General features: G+C 31.6%; 1 pseudogene; it reads left to right on the forward strand.

Annotated features, from left to right (window-relative positions):
• Positions 1–2,895: 2,895 nt before the first annotated feature.
• LOC114187552 (hydroxycinnamoyl-CoA:piscidic acid hydroxycinnamoyltransferase pseudogene) lies at positions 2,896–4,582 on the forward strand (annotated as a pseudogene).
• The last annotated feature ends 1,023 nt before the right edge of the window (positions 4,583–5,605 follow it).

Below are 5,605 nucleotides of genomic sequence, written 5' to 3' on the forward strand. Positions count from 1 at the left end.
AAGTTTTCTTAGATCTCTAAGATATTTTTCGTCTTATCATACCCTAAATTATACATTTATTTTTTCTTTGTGCAATTCTTTCCAATAGTCTCCAAATTGTTTATAAGACACACATTTGTTAATTTTTTAATATTTTTATTTTTGTTTATTTTCATCATGTAGAATACTATTTCGATAATTTTTATCTAATTATTTTTTATTTTCTAACTCATTACAATCATACTTTAATTTTTTCACTATAATTGTATAAATAATTTTTGTTTACTACAATATAAAAATTTAATGTAATTGTCATGAATATTTTTTTATCACCATCCAACATATATTGGAGTTTAAAAGATACAATATCTATGATAAAATTTTATTATGTTTATTATTTGTTCTTTGCGTCATTTTTTTTTATCAACCATTGAGTATATATGTTGATATTTGAAAAGTTTTCTTGATCTTTAAGATATTTTTCATCTTATCATACCCTTAATTATATATTTGTTTTCTTTTGTGTGATTCCTTCCAATAGTATCCAAATTGTTTATAAGACACACATTTGTTAATTTTTTAATATTTTTTTTTGTTTATTTTCATCATGTAGAATACTATTTCGATAAATTTTATCTAATTATTTTTTATTTTCTAACTCATTACAATCATACTTTAAGTTTTTCACTATAATTGTATAAATAATTTTTATTTACTACAATATAAAAAATTAATGTAATTGTCATGAATATTTTTTATTACTATCCAACATATATTAGAGTTTAAAATATACAAGATCTATGATAAAATTTTATTATGTTTATTATTTGTTCTTTGCGTCATTTCTTTATCAACCATTGAGTATATATGTTGATATTTGAAAAGTTTTCTTAGATCTCTAAAATATTTTTCATCTTATCATACCCTTAATTATATATTTGTTTCTTTTTGTGTGATTACTTCCAATAGTCTCCAAATTGTTTATAAGACACACATTTGATAATTTCTTAATATTTTTATTTTTTGTTTATTTTCATCATGTAGAATACTATTTTGATAAATTTTATCTAATTATTTTTTATTTTTTAACTCATTACAATCATACTTTAATTTTTTCAATATAATTGTATAAATAATTTTTATTTACTATAATATAAAAATTTAATGTAATTGCCATGAATATTTTTTTACCACCATCCAACATATATTGTGGTTCAAAAGATAATGTTAAAATTTAATTATTATGTTTATTATTTGTTCTTTGCATCATTTTGATCAACTAATGTATTATAACTTTTATTAGTGTATAAAATATAGATTCATTATAATTTAAAAAATTGAAGTAAACAAACATTTAAAATATATTTTAATTTAAATATTTTTTTCCTTTTATATTTTTTAAAAATATTTTTTCCTTTTATAGTTTTTTTAAAAAATATTTTTAAAGTTTATCAACTAGGTTTCATTAATGTTTGCAAATTTAATAAATGTTTGTGTTCTCATTAAATTTTATTTGGTATTCTAATCTAAAATGTAAACAATTATAATTTATTTCAAAGTATTTGATATCAAAGAAACAACCATACTCCTAATATTGAATATTTGATAATATTATGTTTCCTTTACCGTAATTTTTATTATTTTATAAAAATTAGTTAAAATTAATATTAAAGTAGTAAGTAAACGGGTACGGGTATGGGTACGAGATTATACCCGTTACCCGGTGGGGATGGGGATGGGACAAAAGTTTGATACCCGTTGGGTTTGGGTATGGGGATGGGGATGAATTTTTTTTACGGGGATGGGTATGGGATAGTGAAACCCGTCCTCGCCCCGCCCCGTTGCCATCCCTACCCGCACGAGCCTGCAGGCTCACTACCCTGGCCCGCCCCGTGTTTTTTCTGCGGGCCTGTGGGCCAGGCCCTAATTGCCATCCCTAGTCCAGAGTGAGCCCACTTTGGGGACCCCATTTCCAGCCCTAATGCCCTCACTTGTCTCATTTTAGAAAAAACAGTTTCTCCCCCTCCTTTGTAGCACTTAAGAGCTCTGCTAGGACACAAGAAACCTTCCATTTTCGAGCTAGCTAAGTCCGTTCTGCCTCCAAGTAAGTGAACCTAGAACTTTCTTGTCCTAAGCTTGAGCGAGATTAGCAGGTTTCTCATCTATTCACACCTACAACATCATTTTCAGCCAAACACACACACTCCAGAATATATTTATTCAGTGATCAACATTTCTTAAGCACCAGAAACGTAAAACAGATTAGGAATAAGCAAAATAACTAAAAAAATCCTAACCTTAGCTTTCCTTACCTGAAAAACGCTAGAACGGACTTAGCTAGCTCGAAAATGGATGGTTTCCTGTGTCCTAGCAGAGCTCTTAAGTGCTAAAAATGAGGGGAAGAAACTGTTTTTTCGAAAATGAGACAAGTGAGGGCATTAGGACTAGAAAGGGGGTCTTGAGAATCCCCAAAATGGGCTTACTTTGGATCCTCGGTCAGGTCGAAACCCGCTCTTAAAACAGACATTAATTAAAAGGAATCTCACATATATTATAAAAAAAAATTATTAAAATTTAATAATCAAAATAAAAATGTTATCTATCAACTCTCAACCAGAACGTAACAAATAAACAAATCAATGCATTTCGCTTGCCAACAACATAAAGTACTGTAAGGTATAATAATAATAAAAAATCCTAATAAATAGCTTATTAAATTCATCGTATTGTTAACCTGTCCCATTTATATTCTTTAGGTCAAAATTTGGTCCCTTCCCCACATTTATTTTTCTCAGTCTGTTACTTTCCTCATATTTAACCCTTAATCTAGAGAATTGCTCCTTCCTCGCATTTATTTTCTTTCTATCCCCAAGTTTGAGCATTAAAGAGACTTAGAAATGTGTGTGGTAATGTGACCCATTCATTTATTATTGCCAACTGCCACAGAAGTAGAAACGTGTCATTCAACTCTCTCTCACACTCATATATAAGCATGTACATGCAATTCCAATACCACGCAAAGCATAAAGATGGTAGCCATTGTTGCTTCTTACAGTGTCTTCCCAAGTAAAGAAACTCCCAAAGGTCATTTATGGCTATCAGATAGTGACCAAGTCGTGCGTTCAGGTCACACACCCACTATCTATGTATACAAAGCAAAACACAGTGATGACACCACCAAGAGGTTGATAAACTCTCTTGCTGAGATTTTAGTGCACTACTATCCACTTGCTGGCAGGTTGAGCTTAGCAGAAAGTGGTCGAATTGAAGTGGATTGCAATGCGAAAGGAGTGACTTTTATCGAAGCTGAAACCACAAAATCATTGGGTGATTATGGAGATTTTTCACCTTCTGAGTCTGTCAAGGAGCTTGTTCCAAAGATTGATTACACTCAACCCATAGAGGAAATTCCTTTGTTGCTTGTGCAGTTCACAAGATTCCGTGGTGGTGAAGGCTTTGTCGTTGGAGTGGCTTTCTGTCACCCTTTGGCTGATGGGCTTGCTGGCACTCAGTTCATCAATTTATGGGCAAAAGTGGCTCGTGGAGAGACACTTGAGCCACATGAATTGCCCTACCTTGATAGAACAATACTCAAACTCCAACACTCATCAGCATCACCATGCTTTGATCACCCCGAGTTGAAGCCTCTACCGCTAAAGCTAGGAAGCTCTGACGTCAATGCTGAGCAAAGCAAGAAGACAAGTGGTGTGTTACTGAAACTAACGCCAGAACAGGTGCAGAAGCTGAAGAAGGAGGCGAATGAAGAAGCCTTGGAAGAAGGGGTTAGAGAATATAGCAGATTTGAAGCTATTGCAGGTCATGTATGGAGATGTGCATGTAAGGGTCGTGAACTTGATGAGAAGCAACCAACGGTGGTTCGGTTCAATGCGGATATCCGCAGCAGATTAATCCCTCCTCTCCCTAGGAATTACTTTGGGAATGCTTTGGCAGCAACGGTGTCAGCCGAATGCTATGTGGGAGAAATAGTGTCAAAGCCGTTGAGCTATGGTGCACAAAAGGTAAGAGAAGCGATTGAAAAGCTTAGTAATGAGTACATACGGTCACAATTGAGGATTGTGTTGGGCGAGGAGCAATTGGATTGCATAAGGGGTTTGTTCTTGGGACAGGGAGAGCGTATGAATGTCCCTTTTGCTGGGAATCCGAATCTTCAAATCACAAGCTGGATGAGCATGGCAGTGTACGAAGCAGATTTTGGATGGGGAAAGCCTGTGTTCTTCGGGTTGGCGTATGTTTCTGCGCAAGATAGGGCAGTGATTCTTCAAAGTCCAGATGGTGATGGTTCCATTATTGTGTCCATGCACTTCCAAGAACCACATTTGGAGCTTTTCAAGAAATTCTTCTACCAGAGTTTGTGAAATTGACCCGCGTTAGGAGAACTTTATTCAGCTTTCGCACTGCCAAGTTTTACACGTAATTTGATCAAGTTTTCTTTGTGGTTCAGTTTACTTTGGATTGCGTTTTATGTTCACCCACTAGGATGTTTCTATCTGAATGTTTGTCTACGCTTCACGTTGATTACATCAAATTATTTGCCATATATAATTTGGGTTAATTAAGTTAAAATTATTCTAAATTTGAAAGATATACGTTCTTATTCAATATTTTATTTTACTTTTTTTTTATTAGATATTTAAATTTTTTTATATTTTTAATTGAATTCATATTTTTTAATATTTATATTAATGAGTGATGTGATCTTTATATTATAATAATAGAAGACACTGCTACGCAAATATGTTTAATATTTAAAAAATGTTCTAAAAATTTAAAAAAATATTCTCAAACAACTATAATCCCTATAATCCCTGTGTTTTTCTTTCACCAATTTCAATGACAAACTCATAAGGAAAAATATTTTTTGATAATTTATTTTATAAATTTAACAAAGTTTTTATAAATGAAATAAAAATAGATTAATTTAATATTTTTTAGCTAAAATAAAGTAATAAAATATGACTTTTTTTTAGTTAAAGTTTATAAAAAAAATTGTTAATCTATTATTTTCTTTATTGCATATGAAAAAAATCTTCTCACAGCTGTATTCCCTTTAGACAATCATTTAACCTTTTCGATGACAATTTAATTCCTAACTCGATTTAAGACATTGATTTTAGCTTTATTTCATTTTCTTGTTAAACCTTGATGAGTGACCCAAATCAAATTCTTCATGTTGCCTGCATAATATATATATATATATATATATATATATATATATATATATATATATATATAAACATTAAGTAAGAATCGCAAGGTTTAAAGAAAAATTTAAACAGGCTAACACTGTGTTAACGAGACCCTAAAAAATCTGAAAAGATAGTGATATTTGTAAAACTAATTAAGGATCTTTAAGATTTATAATTCTCACACGATAAATCATAATAAAGCACCAACCTTGATCCATGAGAGATCCTGTGAATATGCGTTCTTCAAATTTATAATCTTGTGTGCTCTTCAACCACCGTTTTCCAATCTATCTCTTTGCCTTTCTCTCTTCTCACACGTTCTTGATGGGTTACTGTGAAAAGAACCTTATGGCCAGAGACAGAACCCTAATTCCTTTTATACCAACGTCCATCAAGTTGGTTTTTATTTTATCTTTATC

Source organism: Vigna unguiculata, chromosome 6 (genome assembly GCF_037176805.1).
Source record: "Vigna unguiculata cultivar grain cowpea cultivar isolate G323 ecotype 2 chromosome 6, ASM3717680v1, whole genome shotgun sequence".
Classification (NCBI taxonomy): Eukaryota; Viridiplantae; Streptophyta; class Magnoliopsida; order Fabales; family Fabaceae; genus Vigna; species Vigna unguiculata.